Below are 22,693 nucleotides of genomic sequence, written 5' to 3'. Positions count from 1 at the left end.
ATCATTTCTAGTTTTAAAGTTAAATCCAAACAACTAGAAATCATTCCCTTGTTCTTGTGTAACTATCTAGCGGATCAAAATCCCTAGAACTTAATCTCAAATTGCGTTTAGCATTTTGAATCTTTTTATTGCAAAAATTGAAAAAGTTCATGTCGAATTTATTCTAGATTTGTGATAATTAATTTGAGATTAATCCCTTGTAATCGATACCGTTGTTGTAACACATTTCAAGTTTAATAATATTTTTATTTAACTTGAATTTTGTTTCACATCTTTATTCCGTACTAAATTCGATTATTCGGTATTGTTTGTATTCAACCCCCCCTTCTACAAACACATTGGGACCTAACAGGAAATTAGTTTTAAATGATCCATCACATGAAGACAAACATATAAGAAACAATCAGTTTGAGGTAATTATAAGCAATACATTGGCAACATGCAAGTTTTAGAATTATTTGTATGATTTTAAATTATTGGCAACATCATAAACAACTGTCTTGCAGGTTTCCTGTTTGCCCCTCCACCCCCTCCACCACCTCTAACTCCAGTAAACAAAAAGATAGTTGTGCGTGTTTAAGAATATGAAAAGAATCTGACAGAATACGAAATGTAGAGAGCTAAAAATGTGATGAAGAAAAATGAAGTTTTAATAGCTCTGAATTTGCTTACACTAACAGATTCCTTGAAATCTTCTAACAGAAAGAGAAAGGCAAAAGAAAGGATATAAAAGGAGAACGAAGATTATGTTCGAGAACCTGAGGAGGAACCTAGCGACAGTGATGCTTCTAAAATTCCATCAAAGGTGTGTCGTAGTTATAATTTTCCATTTTATACCCATACATTACGCCATAAACGGTCTTATACAACATAATAATGTGATGTTGCCACAGATAATGTTGCTGTATCATTATGATACTCTACCATATTACATCATATTTTAATTATGTTAGCATGGGTCCCATAAAGTGTTTATAAATTAAAATATTTATTTTTTATTAAAAAAATTAAAATTATGTTGACATGTCATATATGGGTCCCACACAGGGGTCCCCACTGCTGACTTGTCGCTGATGTGGTCCCCAATATGGGCCCCACTCTGCTGGCGTGGCAGGTGAGGGTCCCTCATGTGGGCCCCACTCTGCTGATGTGGCAGTGGGGTTCCCAATCTGGTGACACGGCAGGTAGGGGTCCCCCATGTGGCCCGCACTTTGCTGACGTGGCAGGGGTGAGGTGGCAGTCCCAGGTACTTAAAGCAAAAATTTTGTGAAATGTTGCACATCCCAGGAATTGAACCCATGACCTCCCACAAAGCAAAATAAGGTTCTAACCGCTACACCACATGAGACAATATGTTTTATTCCACATTATTTGAATATAACCTTATACAAATAACTCATTTTTACTTAAAAGAAAAGACTCTTTAACTCCTTTAATTATTTTAAATTAAACTTTCGACGATCCGTCCGTACGGATGTTAGAAACTATCGATTTTAGGGGTGTACCATCATTTTTAGGATTTTATTTATTTATTTTGTGGGATAATATAGCAGTCAAAGCAGTCAGTATAGACTATGCCCTGTATGCGTCCCGAATGAAGTATCGATTATTTTAAATTAAAAATTTTGACGATCCGTCCATACGGATGTTAGAAACTATCAATTTTAGGGGTGTACCATCATTATTAGGATTTTATTTATTTATTTTGTGGGATAATATAGCAGTCAAAACAGTCAGAATAGACTATGCCATGTATGCGCTACTGTCCCGAATGAAGTATCGATTATTTTTAATTAAAATTTTGACGATACGTCCATACGGATGTTAGAAACTATCGATTTTAGGGCTGTATCATCTTTATTAGGATTTTATTTATTTATTTTGTGGTATTATATAGCAGTCAAAGCATCCAGAATAGACTATGCCCTGTATGCGTCCCTAATAAAGTATCGATTATTTTAAATTAAAATTTCGACGATCCATCTGTACGGATGTTAGAAACTATCGATTTTAGGGATGTACCATCATTATTAGGATTTTATTTATTTATTTTGTGGGATAATATAACAGTCAAAGCAGTCAAAATAGACCATGCCAAGTATGCGTCCCGAATGAAGTATGAATTATTTTAAATTAAAATTTCGATGATATGTCCGTACGGATGTTAGGAACTATCAATTTTAGGGGTGTACCATCATTATTAGGATTTTATTTATTTATTTTGTGGGATAATATAGTAGTCAAAGCAGTCAGAATAGACTATGCCCTCTATGCTCTATTGCCCCGAATGAAGTATCGATTATTTTAAATTAAAATTTCGAAGATCCGTCCGTACGGATGTCAGAAACTATCGATTTTAGGGGTATACCATCATTTTTAGGATTTTATTTATTTATTTTGTGAGATAATATAGCAGTCAAAGTGGTTAAAATATATTTTGCCTTGTATGCGCTACCGTCCCAAATAAAGTATCGATTCTTTTAAATTAAAATTTCGACGATCTGTCCTTACGGATGTTAGAAACTATCGATTTTAGGGGTGTACCATCATTATTAAGATTTTATTTATTTATTTTGTGAGATAATATAGCAGTCCAAGCAGTCAGAATAGATTGTGCCCTGTATGCGCTATTGTCCCGAATGAAATATCGATTCTTTTAAATTAAAATTTCGATGATCCGTCCGTACGGATGTTAGAAACTATCGATTTTAGGGGTGTACCATCATTATTAGGATTTTATTTATTTATTTTGTGAGATAATATAGCAGTCAAAGCAGTCAGAATAGACTGTGCCCTGTATGCGCTACTGTCCCGAATGAAATATCGATTCTTTTAAATTAAAATTTCGACGATTCGTGCATAGAGATGTTAGAAACTATCAATTTTAGGGGTGTACCATCATTATTAGGATTTTATTTATTTATTTTGCGAGATAATATAGCAGTCAAAGCAGTCAGAATAGATTGTGCCCTGTATGCGCTACCTAATTAGCTTGACGCTTTCTTTTAAATATCACTTGAAATCAGAACTAGTAATACTAGCTGGTATATATGAGGCTTAGGCAGCTAGAATTATTGTATGCTTTCTGGTAATATCATAAATTTTCTTGCTCTGCAACTTTACTGCAACTTTGATGACATAATGTATGTTAGACTAGCTTGGACTTTTATATTGTACTCTATAGTTACCTAAATTGAGCCCATTTTTTTCAGCTGTAAATATACTCCCTACTTGTTGAGAACTTGACAAATTCTAAGTGCTTATACAATGTTACAAAGATGTCTCTTCTCAGTCACCTGGACTTTCCCTGCACTTTTGGATCATTTCAGTTTGTATTTGTTTATGTGCTTATTGAATTGAATTCGTATTTTCTGACAATTATAGCCTGTAGATGATCTATACAGTATATATATGTTTCAATGTTATTGATATTGGACTTGAGTTTCAGTGTGTCTATAAACTCACAAAGTCACAGTTTAAATTTTTAGTTTTAATTTTTTACCCATGTAATCTGTTTTAGATGGAAAGCGAGCATAATTATCTCGATCATCGAGCGTCTTTTTTTCTTGCTTGTGGTTTCTTATTAAATCCCAATATCCGTAGGCTGCTGCTTTTGGATTAACTAGAAAACCCAAGGAACATAGATGAACACAGAAGCCTACAAATGAGAAAGATCGAGCAGTACTTGTCGAAGAAAGAAATAAACAGCCCTCCAACCCCGCCGGAGAAAAGGATTGTTCAGATGTTGGAACTGAAGAGAATCCTGTTCAGGACAATGACTCATTCATGAACTCCTCCAATCTAGAGATGATGCCGCCTGCTGAATTAACAGTTGATTGTTAATAAATATGCTTTCGATAATTTAAAAGTTATATGTTGTAGGTGTTTCAAATTTCAAGCTCGGGTTCTTTATGCATAATTTTGTTTATATACTTGTTGTGAAAGCTATGTAATCATATCTTCACAGTTCTTGTAAAAAATGGTGCAGATTTTCTGTACTACATATTTCTTGTAATTGTGTGAATGAATATATTGTTTGGTAAAGCAAAGTTCTATCATGCACCGAAGAATCCATCTGTGAAATGCTGTTACTGATTTTGTAGCATTGATTGAGTATTTTTAATTATATCTTTTGCCTTTTGTAACACCCACTCAGATGATGACAGGGCTATGTGGGTCCCACATGCTGATGTGGCAGTCCACGTGGTCATGCGGTCCCCTGGCAGCGGGACCCACCTCTCCACGTGTCAAGCCACGTGTCCAGCTACGTGGACGTCCACATGACAATCCACATGTCATGTGGGCCCTTTTTTTTGCAAAATCACAGTTTTTGGTAACATAATTTTTGGTGTTGCCCTAAATGAGAAAATGTTGCCTTTGAACCCTAAGGTAACATCCAAAATACTAACATCAGAAAAGTGTTGCCGTTGATTTTTTTTAAGCTTTTGCAATATTTATTGGGCCTCTGGCAACTTATTTGCAATATTGCAGAAAGCCATTTTTGGCGTAGTGATACAAACAAAAATATTACCTCAATACCTAATTGAATTTATATTTTAGAAAACCAAAAAAATTCAGAAGACCAATTCCCTTTGTGGACCAAGAACTCGTTCGAGATCTAATGTCGTTCCTATAAAGGAGGCTGAAATTGAGAAGGAAACGAACAATGCAGTTCATGAGGAATCTACTAACATTGAGTTACCAGAGCCTGACGTTGGACAAGGTACAATGGCCGCTTTTAATGCTATGCGGGAACGCCAAAGGGAAAATGCTGAAAAAGCCGCTGCAAGTAAAAATGCACATGTAACTGCAGAAACCACCATGTCTGATTATGAAGCCGAAGACGATGTTGAAGATGAAGGTATATTTCTTCCTTCATAACAATTTCCAAGCTCTTATTTGTTAAAGCTTAGATAATTTTGCAAAGGTGTTTTATTTCCCCTTGAAAAGTGTGAATAAAAGTACCCTTTAAATAATCTGCTAAAGTCCTAAGTTACAACTTAATATCCCTTGTATTTTGTGACCTCGATAATTTAATCATCTCGAAAAATTAATAAAATCAACTCGTCTCAATGTTATTAATTTAGAGAGGTTTTACTGTAGGAGAATTTTATTACTATTCTGATAATTTAATACGTATTATTCTACATGTTATTCGTATTGGTCCATATATTTTTTTTTGGTTCTTGAAAGTTGAAGTTCCAAAGAGATTCAGAGGAGGAACACGAATGGACAAAGTTCACTCTAGGCCCTTTGACAAGAGAGTTGTGGTTGACATGAATAACCGTTATCATCCTGTTTCAGATAACGATAATGTAGTATCTGAGCTTGGCAACTTTCTCGGGACAATTGCAAAGCATTGTGTGCCACTTACTTATGTAATTTGGCATCATGTTGTTAGTCCCTTAACAATATAGCAAGAATTACAGAAGGGGGGTTGAATGGAATTATTGAACCTTTTTCTCGAAATAAAAAAGTTCAACTCGAATATAGATATAAGTGTTTTGATTAGCACAATACGGAATAGAAACTTAATTGAATCAAAACATAAGTAATTAAAAATAAGAGTCTTTAAAAACTTTCTGGTGGATTTAAACAATTCCACCAGAGATATATATTATATATCGAGAGGACTCTGTGTACAAGAATGCTCACAGCTGCTTACAAATCGAACTGCTGAGAATACAGGGAAATACTAAGGATTTTGCTTACAAAGATTTCTCTCTTTTTGTATCTCAGTTCTCTATTCTTTTATTTGCTACGTTCTTGGTTTATATATTACCAAGATTACAAAGTCAAAAAGACTAAATAAATATAAAAACTATCAGTCTTAAGCTTTGCTACTTTTCATCCTCTATTACCCGGTTAATGGGCTTCCTCAGTAGATTTGTATACATCTCGACGGCTGTGCTCAGTATTCACTGTTCAACTGCTGTTTGAATTCTTTATATGATCATCCGTTGGACTTTATGAATATCCGTTGGATATATGATCATCCGTCGACTTTCTGAACATCCGTTGATGGCTTCATTGATCATCCGTCGACTGTTATATTAAGCATCCGTTGATAGTCATTTCATCATCCGTCGGTAGCTATTTTGGCACTTGACTTCATTTCACTTATGCAGAATTACAAGACATCATTTATATACAATTAATCAACCTATTCTGCATATCTAGTTAAAGTCAACATGACTTATAGGCTACTACGGAATCTATACAAAGATGTATACATAACTGTGCTACAGACTTATTATTACATAAGCTAATCACTCGATGGATAATAAGTTAATCATCCGTCGGGACTATAATGAGTTATCCGTCGGGACTATAATTCTTATCCGTCGAGTGCTACATTATTTTTCTAAGTAAAATCTACTTAGATGTTTTTTTTATGAAATCATCAAGTACACAACATATGCACAACAATCTCCCCCAATTTATGTCTACTGGAATTGTAGCCATAAATTAAGAGATACTTGATGATAACAAAACATCCTAAACATACAGCTTTAAAGATAAGCAGATAATACTGAAAGTGTTTTAATTAATCAAAATGTACAAAGTTTGGCTCACAGTCATTTCAAGATGCTCCTCTAGCCTGAGCAGATTTTTCTAGTTTCTTGAAGGTCTAGATCTTCTTCCAAGCTTCATGTTATTTTCATCAATCTGATGTTGGAGCTGCCTGTGGAATTCTAGTTCATCAGATTCTGAGAGATCTAGCTTCTCTTGCATTTCCAAGAGAGTCTCATTGCTAGAGATACTCAATTGGTCTTCTAACCTGAAGAATCTTCTCACACCTTTATCATCTATGAACTCCATCAGCCAGTAGGGCCTTAGATGCACTCTTCTCCCTGTGTATGGGATGATTAGAGTCTTTGGGAGTGCATCTTTAGCTCTAATACTCCTTAGTTCTTCAATCTTCTTCAATACTAGTCTTCTTGCAGTTATATTAACCCAAAGTTCTTCTTGAAGGATGAATACACTTTAATCAGTACAACTTGGCTTTCTTGAAGAATCCTGTGAAGTGGCCACGCAATCTCCTTTCCTCCTTTGTACTTGAACACTAACCTTTCAGGTAGGTTTCTGTATGCATCGATTCCTCTCACTTCATCTAGTTCATCCAGATAGAGGTTTAGATCAGAAAATTCCTTGATGTCACACAAGTACAAGTAGTCTCCCCTGTTGACTTTGGGTTGAACTTTAACTACTGATTTGGATTTGAGGGGTGACAGCTTCACTTTTTTGACTGCCCTTGACTTTGTCTTTTTTGGCTTGCTATGGATTGTACAAGTCAGGAATTAGTATTTTATCCCACTCTATTGGCTCATCCTTGGGCACAATAGGTTCACCATGAATATTCCTGTAGGGATCCACCACCCTTATATCTTCAAATACCACAGAGGGCTTTGATTCTTGAGTTGTAACTGGTGTGGGTACCTTAGGAAATTGATCTTCCAATCCTTTGTCAACAGTATCCAGTTTCCTTTTTGTTCTTCTAGCCAATTCTTTCTTTCTTGGAGATTTCTTCTGTTCTTCAATTTTTTTCTTTAATTCAGCAGCTTCAGATGGTTGAGAGGGAATTTGTTGAGATGAATTCACAGTCTATAGTTTGGCCAAGATAGCAATCTGCTCTTTTTTTGTTTAGTCTTCTTTGCATCTAGAGCAGCTTGCTTCTTTTCCTGCTTTAATCTGGATTTTTCTTCTCTCTTTGCTTGAGCAAATTATGGATGTCCAGCTACCACACAAATTTCCTTTCCATTTCTGAATATCTTAGCAATTCTCCTTTTTGAAGCTGAATCAGCTGGATCTTTATAGAAGACAATTGATCTTGACAGAAGCTTCTTCTCATTAGGCTTGGGTGTCTCATACACAGTGTCCAAGGGGTTCTTCAAAGATGATTTTGGATAGGTTGCCCTTGGTTTAAGAATTATTTCAGCCTTTGTAGACTTGATGCAGGAAGATTGTCCTCTTTCTAGATAATTTATGCTCATCTCATTCACACTGATTTGCTTGACTTGAGAGTGATGGATGGCTGACTTAACTGGCTCCTTGACAAGTTCAAACTTTTTTTGTATCTCCTCATCAATCTTATCCCAGTTGATCAAACTCAACTTTCCTTTCTCAGCAACTTTCAAATTTACTGCTGCTGTTTTAATTAGATCTATACCATCTGTAACTGGTGGCTTGGAGACAGTAACTGAGGGTACAATTACTTTGCAGATTTGAATTTGAAGTTTTTCCCCCTCACTTGGTTCTCTCTCCCCCTTTTTGTTATCATCAAGTTGAGGAGTTAGGCCTTGTGCTTTAGCCAGTTGCATGAGAAGATTTGTCTTCAGATGGCTCACCAGCTTGAGAAGGCATGCTATTGACAGCGGCTTTATCTCTTTGAAGAGATTCTGAAGTGTGTACTAAGTTCAAAGTCTGTTCTGCCTCCACATTGCCCTGAGCAGCCAACAGTTGATAGGCTGACACAGGGTGAGTAAAAGTGTCAGCATCCAAGGAAATGTTATCAATTACAGCTTTGTAATGTTGCTGAAATTGTCTTTCCTTTTCTGCATCATCCACAATCATTGACTCACTAGCAATGGCTGTATCCACCCTTATAGCTTCTGTACCTGCTTTTCTCTCAAAATCTCTTTTTTGTTGCATCAGGGTCTCACCCTGGCTCCCCACCCTCACACCCTCACCTTCACCTACTAAGGTGGGACTCCTCTCACTCACTTTTACCAATCCTGAATAAATGAATTGCTGATTTTCACTCTTTTCCTCTCCTTTTGCCTGGGAGCAACCCGGCCTCTCACTCAATACACTCTCTTCTCTCAGTCCTAAGAGTGACTGTACAACCACTAAATCCTCTGCACTTGAAATAATTGAAGTTTAAAGTTGTGCAGAGATACTCGACGGATAAGTGATATCCATCGAGTGAGTGGTAATGCTATCCGACGGATAACTGCTGTTAGGCTTATCCGACGGGATACAATCACTACTCGACGGATGAACAATATCCATCGAGAGAGTAGAAATGAATGAGGTGGGAAGAGAAACTATTGTTGACTCTGTGTTGATTGATGATATTTGGGGCACAGATGTCATAATAGAATCTAAAAGAATTGGCAAGTGAGCCAACAAATCATCTAAAAGATGATGCTCACTTGCACTAGATTTTGGCTTCCCCAACAGAGGTAAAGAAGGGGAATCAGGAATTGAATTGTTTATCATATCCACTTCCAGAGCGTTTGTTGGTGAGTATGGTGTTTCAGATGCTTCTATTATTACAGATTTTGGCTGTGACTCCACATTTATTGGAGCCACATCAAACTGAATTTGAGAGAGTGCAGGGATTGTGTCTTTAGCACCAGTTTGCACTGTGTGTGTGCCCTGTGCATCCCCAAAGGTCTTAGATTTCTTTTTCTTGTGTAAGTTTGGGGTGAGCTTGTGTCCCTAACCCTTTTGGCCTGTGCTCTTGGCTGAGAGCTTTGTTCAATAACTGCATCCTTTTGGGAGGATGTAGCTAGAAGTGAGCTTTTATCCTTTTCAAGCCCTGCAGTTTGTTGGAAAACTGCAGTGTGCCTAGGCTGGGATTCACTCAACTCTCCATCCTTATTCTTGGGGTTTCTTTAATGTTCACTCCTTCCCTCGCCTGACTTTCCCTCCTTCACACTCCCCTCTTTTGCTTTTGTGGATTTTACAACTGGTATCTTTTGAGAGATACCAGAGGGGGTTTTCTTTGATTTAGATTTGGAAATTGTAGAGGGTTTGGAGGCTTTGGTAGGCAACTGTTTGGTCATTGGCATAGTTGCCATAACTACTCTTGAAGTCAAAGAAATAGTGGAGGTTGGAATAGTTATAGGGATGGATGAACTTAGCTCACTTACCTGAGGTGCCTGCATTACATGAAAGTAGAACATTGGAACATCCCTGTGATGGTTGACCCTGTTCAGATCTGCAATTATCCTCCTCTCTTGAACCCAACAATCCAGTTTGTTGTTAGGGTTCTCAAGAACTATTTCTTCACAGAGGTGGTTAGCCAATAACATAAAAAATCTGGCATAATAAACATTCTTCCCTCTTTTATTTAGCTCTCCTAATTTATATCCTAACTCAAACATGATAAGGTCACTGAAGTTGTAAAATTTATCTGTAACTAGCATGTATAGCATGTTAAGTATGGAAATATTCACATAATCAAAATTACTAATTTTTCCAGAGAAGACCTTAGTAACTACATCACACATGAAACTCCATTCCTTCCTAAGACCCATTTTCCTAATATCACTCATTTTAGAAGTGGAAAGTGCATAGTGAATGAAATTAAGCATATTGATAATATCAGTGTCAGTGTGTGGTGAAGTCACATTGTTATCAGGTATTTTGAAACATGCTTTTATCACATCACTATTGATACATAATTCTTTACCTTTGATGGTTAAAGTGATGGTCTTGTCAGTAGAGTTGTATATACCAGTGGTCCACATCTATGGGCATAATTGAGCTTGCAGTTCTTCACGAAGTCCATCATCTTGTGGTAGTCCTCTGATTGCTAAATACCCTTATTGACCAATGCAGTAAAATTGTTCTTCTCATAAATGAACCCAGTTTGAGACATAATCTTTACTACAGGTGCCATTGTTAGAGAATGAAAGCTTGAAGAGAAGGGGAGTAATTGATTGAGAGAGAATGGAATTAGAGCAGTTGAATTTGAGAATGATAAAAGAAAACAATTGCAATGAAATAAGCTTTTATACTATCTCAAAAATAACTGATAAAAATAATAGAGTAAAGTAAATTAACCAATAGAAATCGCCTAAAATAGCCGTTTAAAATTAAACTATAAAAATTCCAGCCATTATCCGTCGTGTAATGCTTACAAACTGTAAGTATACTCGATGGATAATGTTCAGGAAATTAACGGCTGAAATTTAGACAATTCGACAGATGAGGATAAACTGATATTCGTCGAGAAATAAAGTATTCCAGAAAAATAATTGACTTTTATTAGCAAGTAGTATATCGACGGATGACTAAACTCGATGGATAAGGGTCATCCGTCGAGATGCAAATTTTGACTTAGCCAAAATTTCATCCAAGATTTAAAGATCAATTAAATTTCTGGCTGCATTCCAACTTGCAAAATAACTCAGATAAATTTAAGAGTAATTAAGCATACCTAACTCACTTACCAACCTTGAAAATGTCGATTCATCCAATGGCTTGGTAAAGATATCTAAAAGTTGCTTCTCACTTGGAACAAAATGTAACTCCACAGTACCATTCATTACATGTTCCCTTATGGAATGGTACTTGATATCTATGTGCTTTATCCTTGAACGTTGCACTGGATTTTCAGTGATGACAATTGCACTTGTGTTATCACAGAAAATAGGGATCCTTTCAACTTGCAAACCATAGTCTAGCAATTGATTTTTCATCCATAAAATCTGTGCACAATAACTGCCAGCAATATATTCAGCTTCAGCTGTAGAAGTAGAAACTGAATTTTGCTTTTTACTGAACCAGGACACAAGCTTGTTTCCTAGAAATTGACAGGTTCCTGTTGTGCTCTTTCTATCAATTCTACAACCTGCATAGTCTGCATCTGAATAACCAGTTAGATCAAAGCCAGAATCTCTAGGGTACCAAATGCCAAGTTTTGGTGTTCCCTTTGAAAGGAATATGTCCTAAGTCGAATCATGTATTAGGATTTAGGAATAACTTTTATGTAATCTGTTTTGATTTCATTGATATTAATAAAAGACTTGTTTTGTTTTTATTACGGGCTTTATCTATTTAAGTGTTTAAATAAGATATACCATAGTTTAGAGTAAAGCTTTTTATGGATTATGATGAGATCATAATAGTGAGACCTAAAAAGATGATAACTCTAAACTTAAATAGTTCCTGATCATAGGATTAATAACTGGTAATTAATAATCCACAAAGATCGGTACATACTATGCTTGCTTCATTATGAAGGATGTCTGTTCTCATAGACATTTGTGTGGTGACACTATAGCTAGTATGTAGGTGCTTATTATAGAATAAGTTCACTGAACAAAATTGAACATGATGAAGTTCAAGAAGCACAAACTACTATGGATCAAGTGGAAACACCTGTTCTGACTGAACAACCTTTTGTGGAACAGCCCATTCATAGGTCAGGGAGAGTGTCTCGCCAACCTGAGAGGTAATATGGCCTTGTCATTGAGAATGACAATGAGTTGTCGATCATTGATGATGACGACCCTGTGACCTATAATGAGACTATGAGTAGTGTTGACTCAGAAAAATGGCATAGTGCCGTGAAATCCAGAATGGAATCTATGTATACGGTATACAAAAGATAGATTATAGCAGATGGCCAGGTGGAGACCTATAAGGCCAGGCTTGTGGCAAAAAGATTCAAACAAAGGCAATAGATTGACTTTGATGAAACCTTTTACATGTAGCCCTGTTGAAATCAGTTCGGATTTTGCTTGCGATTGCCGCTTACTACGACTATGAGATCTGGCAAATAGCCAGATGGTTTTCTTTCCAAGAGAAAAGAAAACCTAGTGTGTAAGCTGCTGCGAACCATATGTGGTTTAAAGCAAGCTTCTCGAAAGATGGAACATTCATTTTGATGAGACAATAAAAGAGTTTGATTTTATCAAAAACGAAGATGAACCATGTGTCTAGAAAAGGGTTAGTGGGAGCGCGATAACATTTCTTGTGTTGTATTGAATGAGAGTTGACACACATAACAACATAGCAGACCCACTCACAAAGCTACTTTATGAAAGTCACTTTGATCGTCATAAAGACAAGATGGGTATTATATAGCAGAGTGATTGGCTTTAGTATAAGTGGGAGATTGAAAGGAATATGTCCTAAGTCCAATCATTTATTAGGATTTAGGAATAACTTTTATGTAATCTGTTTTGATTTCATTGATATTAATAAAAGACTTGTTTTGTTTTTATTACGGGCTTTATCTATTTAAGTGTTTAAATAAAATATACCATAGTTTAGAGTAAAGCTTTTTATGGATTATGATGAGATCGTAATAGTGAGACCTAAAAAGATGATAACTCTAAACTTAAATAGTTCCTGATCATAGGATTACTAACTGGTAATTAATAATCCGCAAAGATCGGTACATACTATGCTTGCTTCATTATGAAGGATGTCTGTTCTCATAGACATTTGTGTGGTGACACTATAGCTAGTATGTAGGTGCTTATTATAGAATAAGTTCACTGAACATGACTCGCACAGCTGAACAACTGATGAAGTTCACTCAGGTGTCAGCAGTTGTTCATATAGTGATAGTTGTACAAGTATCCTTAGACTTGAGGTCATCATAGTCATCTTGTGTACACTGAACTATGCGTTGGTTTAGTTCTTAGTCTCCAGGGACAATTATTAGGGCTCTACTGGGTATAGGAATTTGTACACGAAGATAGTGTATGATCAATAAAGGATCTACCCCTTCCAGTGAAGGAAGTGAATGTTCAAGGCTGATCCACTTATGCTAGTTCAGGAATCTCTGGCCAGAGTGAATGAAATTAGAAAGGAGTTTCTGATTTGCATAGAACTAAGCATAGTAAATGGTAAGCAAGTGATTAAATTAGATAGGCTTGACACGAGATCCATGCCTTATATTTAATCGGGACATTGTAGGGTAGAAGGAGTTTATTGTACGGTAACTATTCACTGAATAGGTTCTTGGTATTCTAAGCAGTGAATTCATATTATCCGGATAGTCGCGATATGCTGAGAAGTATCCCTCACGATGTAGAATAAATGTGATTAATTAATTAATCATATTTAATAAATTAGAGAATTTATATAAATAATGATAAAATAGTTTTATTATTATTTATTTCTACTACCGGCTTAATATTGAACCTACAGGGTCACACCATAAAAAGAGAATGATTTAATGGTGGAGGAATTAATTAATAATGGCTAATAATTATTTATTTGTGAAATAAATAATTAATTGGCAAATTTAATAATTGATTAAATGGGATTTAATTGATTATAAATTAATTAAGAAAAGTCCTTAATATTATTAATTAAGGATTTAATTTTTTGGAAATTAAATCAAGAGAGAGAATTATTTCTAAAGTGTTTAGAAAAAGGATTAATAATTAAAAGGTGTTTTAATTATTAATAAGAATAATAAATGGGTTAATAATAATAATAATATTTTATGGGAAAATTTCAGCTTAAAATTTTGCCTATAAATATACTATTATAAACCCTATTTTTATTCTAACCCCAAAATTTTATTAAACCTAATTCTCTCCACCTCCTCCTCCTTCTTAACGTCGTTTTCTTGGTGGATACCGGTGGAGTGCTTCACGTTTGAGGAGCAGCTGCTAAGGATCTCCGATCGTTGCTCTTGGATCGCATATTAAAGGTTAGTAATCGATCCCTACGTTTTTACCACGATTTATATGCTTTTATTTGGATTTTGTATGTGTAAAATTGTTTTACCTTGCCTCCGCTGTGATTAAAATCCAACATTGGTATCAGAGTATAGGTTGTATGCATATAGATATATGGTAAAAATTTCAGAATTTTATGTGCTTGTATGAATTAATTATGATTTTTACAAGTTATATCATGGATTAATTTTGTCTAATGAGAAATCGTTTCTCAGAATAATTTTGAATGTTGATCTGGGTTCTACAAGTGTTGTAGATCGTCTGGGTATTTTTTTCATAATTTTATGATGTATAGATTTTTATTATGAATTTTTGAAGTTCTTACAATTAAATTCGTAATTTAATAAGTATAAATATATGTATATATATATGTTTGTATTGTCTGTGTGTTGTCCGTTGAATGCACGGAGACGAAGACAGAGAAGGACAACAACACAGCGATCGAGAAAAAGACTGTCAGGCGTGGCGGCTGCTGCAGGCGCGTGGGGCGCACGCGCGCGCGCGGGGGGGGGGGTGGGTGTCGCGTATTTCGGGAATGCGTTACACCCTGTGGCGCATTCACGGAATGCGTTACACCTTTTAATTGGTTAAAAGGGTTGTAACGCATCACCGGAATGCGTTACAGGTCTTATAACGCGTTCCTGTAATGCGTTACAGCCCGACTGTCCACATTAAAATTGATTTTCTGGGAGTTTCGTAATCCGTTTTAGGCGTGCAATATACCGTTGGATTCGTTTTTCCGAGACGGATCAAATGGTGTGATCAATTTTAGTTTATATAAAAGTTTTGAACTGTTTATATTTCTGAAAGTGTTTTAAAGCTGTTTTTAACTGTTTTAACTGCTTTTAAATGCTTCATGTGATACATAGAGATGTATAATGCTTAGACTAATATGCTAGATGATATAACATGCCTACCTTGATGTTTATTCATATTTATATATATGATATATGCTTAGTTTATCATGCGATGATAGATTTAGGTGAACTTAAATGAACATAAGGCGTTTGTTAGACAACCTAGTATAGTGAAATTGTTTCATAACCTTAATAATAATATTATGAATACAATCATGAGATTCTTGTGTTTATGAAACACGTAATTGAATATGAATTTTCGATATGAGAGAAAGGATGATTCTGTCAACAACAGATTTCTATCTGTAAGAAATGGTTATTAAGTGACGCCTCTTGACAATGCTCCACCCGATCTGGGAATCATCTGATTATTGATTATTGATTTGAAATATTTAATTTAAAAGGAAGAATCTCTTTATAATATGATTATGATTGTAACGTAATATAATCCCTCTAAAATTAAATAATATCAAGTAGTAATTGGCCAATGACACAACGGGCTTGTGTCGGTCATAGCCTTCCAACATGATAGAAAGTAGTTCTTATTTTTAAATCATTGTCGTTTCGTGCCACAGCCGAGGGCTTTGATTTCGAAATAAGAAATACTTGTCTATTACATAGAGATGTGTACATTGAATAAGAATCTAAAGGTCGTTACGTGCCACAGCCGTGGGCCTTTGGGGACTGATTCAATTGTACGGAATGTTGGGTTAGACTTGACTTAGAATATTAAGTTTGTCGTGCCACAGCCGTGACTCAATTATTCAAGAGGCTAAAGTTTGATTAGGGAATAACATTAGATGCAATTGACAAGAGTTGTCTGCCTATTGAACATTACATGGCGTTTCGTGCCACAGCCGGGGTTGTGTAATGGAATGTAGGATCCCTATTCCCACTAGCATTATGAATGCTTAATTTTTCACGTATGGGGTTGAATAAATTAGGTAAACTAGTGGGAGCCACTTATGAATAAAGACCCGATTCATATAGTGTTTTAAAATGAAATCGAATATTTGCTAAGTGTTGTTATGTGTTTATCATTTACAGATTTACAATATACATTATGTCTTCTACACTATCACTCAGGAGCATACTGGATGCTCACAAGTTGACTGGTCCTAATTATGCTGACTGGCTTTGAAACTTGAGAATTGTTCTCAGGATTGAGAAGATGGAATACGTGATTGACTCACCTAAGCCTACTGAACCTTCTAGTGATGCACATAATGATGAACATGTTGTGTATCGTAAGTGGATAGATGATGCAAATGTTGCTCAATGCATCATGCTAGCTTCCATGAACATTGAGCTACAAAAGCAACATGAGCATATGGATGCTCACACTATCCTCATGCATCTACAAGAGTTGTATGATATGGCGGGGAGGACAGCTCGATATGAGATATCGAAGGAGCTGTTCGGTTGTAGGATGTCTGAGGGATCATCTGTGAATGACCATGTACTTAAGATGATCAATTTGATTGAACGTCTTGGACAACTTGGTTTTGCCATGGATGGGGAGCTGAGCCAAGACTTAGTCTTGCAATCGCTTCCGAGTTCGTTCTCGCAGTTTATTGTGAACTTTCACATGAATAAGTTGGATGTCAGCCTGCCTGAACTCCACAACATGTTGAAGACTGCGGAATCGAATTTTCCCCTAAGAAGAGTTCTGTTCTTCTAATTGGTGAAGGTTCCAATCCTAAGAAAAGGAAGAGGAACCCTTCCAAGAGGAAGAAAGTAGGTGAGAAAATGCCGGTTCCACCAAAAGCTGAAGACCCCAAGAGCAAAGTTGTTTGCTTTCACTGTAACAAGGTGGGGCACTGGAAGAGGAACTGCAAGGTTTACCTTGCAGAATTGAAGAAGAAGATGGGTAGTGAGACTACCGCTTCTGATTCAGGTATGTTCATGATAGAAGTGAATATGTCATTAAATCAAATTTCTACTTGGGTATTAGATACCTCCTGTGGTTCTCAAATCTGCAATTTGTTGCGGGGACTAAGGAGAAGTAGGACTCTTGAGGAGGATGAGGTGATTCTACTGATGGGAAATGGAGCAAGAGTTGCTGCTGTAGATGTAGAATCATTTCATTTACATATAGCTACGGGCAAGACTATTGTTTTAAATAATTGTTATTTTGTTCCCTCGATTGTGAGGAATATTATTCCAATGTTAGACTTGGCAGGATTTTCATTTATTATTGAGAATAATGAATGTTCTATTCTTAGAGATAATATTCTTTATGGACGTGGTACTTTAAATAATGGTCTGTATAAATGTGACATAATTTACTTCAGATTGAACAAACTAATAAAAGAAAATGGATGATGAAAATCTCACTTCATTGTGGCAGTGCAGTCTCCATTTAGTAGACATGGAAAAAGGGCTGCAAATTTGCTAGGAATGGTACACACAGATGTATGTGGACCAATGTCTACGCAAGCCATGGGTGGATTTTCATACTTCATTACTTTCATGGATAATAGATCTTGATTCAGATATGTGTTTGATGAAACACAAGTCTGAGGCCTTTGAAAAGTTTAAAGAATATAAGTATGAAGTGGAGAAATAAAGCAAACATAGTATTATAATTCTTCGATTAGATCGAGGTGGTGAATACTTGAATGGAGAGTTTCTGGATTATCTCAAAGTAAATGGTATAGTCTCCCAGTGGACGCCTCCAGATTGGTATCTGAAACGAGAAATCGAACTTTGTTAGACATAGTTCGGTCCATGATGAGCTATACAAATCTTCCAGTATTCCTATGGGGTTATGCATTGGAAACCTCAGCATATTTACTGAATAAGGTGCCTTCCAAATCTGTTCCTCAAACTCCGTATGAGATATGGAAAGAATGGAAACCGAGTCTTAAACACGTTAAGATTTGGGGATGTCCAGCTTATGTCAAGTAAGTTGACCCAGATAAGCTGGAATATCGATCCGTAAAATGTAGTTTTGTGGGATATCCTAAAGAGACTTTAGGGTATTACTTTTACACCGATCATCGGGTGTTTGTCTCCAGACATGCTACCTTCTTGGAAAAGGAGTTTATCCTTGAAGGAAACAGTGGGAGCAAAATTGAACTTGATGAAGTTCAAGAAGCATAAACTACTACGAATCAAGTGGAAACACCTGTTCTGACTGAACAACCTTTTGTGGAACAGCCCATTCATAGGTCAGGGAGAGTGTCTCGCCAACCTGAGAGGTAATATGGCCTTGTCATTGAGAATGACAATGAGTTGTCGATCATTGCTGATGACGACCCTGTGACCTATAATGAGGCTATGAGTAGTGTTGACTCAGAGAAATGGCATAGTGCCGTGAAATCCAGAATGGAATCTATGTATACGGTATACAAAAGATAGATTATAGCAGATGGCCAGGTGGAGACCTATAAGGCCAGGCTTGTGGCAAAAGGATTCAAACAAAGGCAATGGATTGACTTTGATGAAACCTTTTACATGTAGCCTTGTTGAAATCAGTTCGGATTTTGCTTGCGATTGCCGCTTACTACGACTATGAGATCTGGCAAATAGCCAGATGGTTTTCTTTCCAAGAGAAAAGAAAACCTAGTGTGTAAGCTGCTGTGAACCATATGTGGTTTAAAGCAAGCTTCTCGAAAGATGGAACATTCATTTTGATGAGACAATCAAAGAGTTTGATTTTATCAAAAACGTAGATGAACCATGTGTCTAGAAAAGGGTTAGTGGGAGCGCGATAACATTTCTTGTGTTGTATTGAATTAGAGTTGACACACATAACAACATAGCAGACCCACTCACAAAGCTACTTTACGAAAGTCACTTTGATCGTCATAAAGACAAGATGGGTATTATATACCAGAGTGATTGGCATTAGTACAAGTGGGAGATTGAAAGGAATATGTCCTAAGTCCAATCATTTATTAGGATTTAGGAATAACTTTTATATAATCTGTTTTGATTTCATTGATATTAATAAAAGACTTGTTTTGTTTTTATTACGGGCTTTATCTATTTAAGTGTTTAAATAAGATATACCATAGTTTAGAGTAAAGCTTTTTATGGATTATGATGAGATCGTAATAGTGAGACCTAAAAAGATGATAACTCTAAACTTAAGTAGTTCCTGATCATAGGATTACTAACTGGTAATTAATAATCCGCAAAGATCGGTACATACTATGCTTGCTTCATTATGAAGGATGTCTGTTCTCATAGACATTTTTGTGGTGACACTATAGCTAGTATGTAGGTGCTTATTATAGAATAAGTTCATTGAACATGACTCGCACAGCTGAACAACTGATGAAGTTCACTCACGTGTCAGCAGTTGTTCATATAATGATAGTTGTACAAGTATCCTTAAACTTGAGGTCATCATAGTCATCTTGTGTACACTGAACTATGCTTTGGTTTAGTTCTTAGTCTCCAGGGACAATTATTAGGGCTCTACTGGGTATAGGAATTTGTACACGAAGATAGTGTATGATCAATAAAGGATCTACCCCTTCCAGTGAAGGAAGCGAATGTTCAAGGCTGATCCACTTATGCTAGTTCAGGAATCTCTGGCCAAAGTGAATGAAATTAGAAAGGAGTTTCTGATTTGCATAGAACTAAGCATAGTAAATGGTAAGCAAGTGATTAAATTAGATAGGCTTGACACGAGATCCATGCCTTGTATTTAATCGGGACATTGTAGGGTTGAAGGAGTTTATTGTATGGTAACTATTCACTGAATAGGTTCTTGGTATTCTAAGCAGTGAATTCATATTATCCGGATAGTCGCGATATGCTGAGAAGTATCCCTCACGATGTAGAATAAATGTGATTAATTAATTAATCATATTTAATAAATTAGAGAATTTATATAAATAATGATAAAATAGTTTTATTATTATTTATTTCTACTACCGGCTTAATATTGAACCTACAGGGTCACACCATAAAAAGAGAATGATTTAATGGTGGAGGAATTAATTAATAATGGCTAATAATTATTTATTTGTGAAATAAATAATTAATTGGCAAATTTAATAATTGATTAAATGGGATTTAATTGATTATAAATTAATTAAGAAAAGTTCTTAATATTATTAATTAAGGATTTAATTTTTTGGAAATTAAATCAAGAGATAGAATTATTTCTAAAGTGTTTAGAAAAAGGATTAATAATTAAAAGGTGTTTTAATTATTAATAAGAATAATAAATGGGTTAATAATAATAATATTTTATGGGAAAATTTCAGCTGAAAATTTTGCCTATAAATATACTATTATAAACCCTATTTTTATTCTAACCCCAAAATTTTATTAAACCTAATTCTCTCCACCTCCTCCTCCTCCTTAACGTCGTTTTCTTGGTGGATACCGGTGGAGTGCTTCACGTTTGAGGAGCAGCTATTAAGGATCTCCGATCGTTGCTCTTGGATCGCATATTAAAGGTTAGTAATCGATCCCTACATTTTTACCACGATTTATATGCTTTTATTTGGATTTTGTATGTGTAAAAGTGTTTTACCTTGCCTCCGCTGCGATTAAAATCCAACACCCTTGAGATATCTGAAAATTCTCTTAATAGCTATCAAGTGAGATTCTCTAGGATCAACCTGAAATCTAGCACATAAACATGTAGGAAAATTATATCTGGCCTACTAGCTGTTAAGTACAGAAGTGAGCCAACCATGCCTCTATAACTTAAAATATCCACAGACTTTTCAGTAGTGTTTAGTTCAAGCTTAGTTGCAATGGCCATGAGAGTTTTTGCAGATGTGCAATCCATTAGATCAAACTTCTTTAAAAGATCAAAAATATATTTAGTTTGACTAATGAATATTCCATCACTAACTTTCTTTACTTGCAAACCAAGAAAGTAAGTTAGTTCTCCCATCATACTCATTTCATACTTACTTTGCATCAATTTGGCAAACGTTTTGCAAAGCTTCTCATCTGTAGAGCCAAAAATAATATCATCTACATAAATTTGAACAAGTATACTAGGGCCATTAACATTTCTTGAAAATAAAGTTTTATCTACAGTACCTCTTGTGAAATGATTTTCCAAAAGGAACTTTGATACAGTGTCATACCAGGCTCTAGGTGCTTGCTTCAGTCCATAAAGTGCTTCCAGAAGATAATAGACATATTCTGGAAAATTTGGATCTTCAAAACCAGGAGGTTGACTAACATACACTTCTTCCTCCAAATCTCCATTTAGAAAGGCACTTTTGACATCCATTTGATAGACCTTGAAATTGGCATGGGCTGCATAGGCTAAGAAGATTCTGATGGCTTCAAGTCTTGCAACAAGAGCAAAAGTTTCATCAAAATCTATTCCTTCTTGCTGACAATAACCCTTAGCAACCAATCTAGCTTTATTCCTGATTACTATGCCATTTTCATCCATCTTGTTTCCGAATACCCACTTGGTGTCTATTGGATTCTTTCCTTTAGGCTTGGGTACCAGCTTCCATACATTATTCCTTTCAAATTGGTTTAGCTCCTCCTGCATAGCTAAGATCCAATTAGGATCCAACAAAGCTTCTTCTACCTTCTTTGGTTCTTCCTTTGATAGAAAGTTGCTGTATAGACATTCTTCCTGAGTTGCTCTTCTTGTTTAAACTCTAGAAGAAACATCACCAGTGATAAGTTCAAAGGGATGATCTTTTGTCCATTTCCTTTGCTGAGGTAGATTAGCTCTAGATGAAGAGACCTCATGATTGTCTTGATGTGTGATTGAGTTTTGAATGCTAAAAACTCCCCTTGAGTTTGTGTATCTTTGATTTGAGAAAGGAGAATTTTCTGTAGGTGATCTGTCTTGACCTCTTGCTCCTTTTGATAACCCGACGGATGGTGAATTTTGAGTACCGACGAATGAGGCAGGTTTTTGATAAGTGGCATTTTATACCACTTAGAACGTCTTAAAATGGCTTAAATTGGTGTCTTGAAATCAAGTATTTTGTGTATTTAATGCGTTTTTCTAGTGTTTATGCATTTCAGGGTATTAGTTGCATTTCGGGGGAGGAATCATCAAGAATAAGCCTTGGCATGTGTTCACCATTGCGAGAGGATAGGAATGGGCAGATTACGGCGAAGAAACGGAGCAAACCTGGATTTTTTCCAGTAGAGGCCTGCACGCCCGCGCAGCAATGCTGAGCGGCCGCGCAGCAGCCTGCGCGCCCGCGCAGCTATGCTGAGCGGCCGCGCAGGGTCGGGGAAAAAGATAAATTATTTTAAACTTCTACTTCTGTTTGGCTTCCAACTTCTATGTAATCTGAGTTTTATGGGACTATTATATAGGTAGATTTGAGACGTTTTCACAGGGATAATTAAGGAGATTATGTTTTAGATTGTGTTTTACGCAAGAAGTGAAGGAGAAGACCGATTTAGCACACCGCAATGAAGAGGAAGCATATATTCTTGTGA

Source organism: Apium graveolens, chromosome 8, assembly GCF_009905375.1.
Source record: "Apium graveolens cultivar Ventura chromosome 8, ASM990537v1, whole genome shotgun sequence".
NCBI lineage: Eukaryota > Viridiplantae > Streptophyta > Magnoliopsida > Apiales > Apiaceae > Apium > Apium graveolens.
This window is presented reverse-complemented; position numbering follows the sequence as displayed.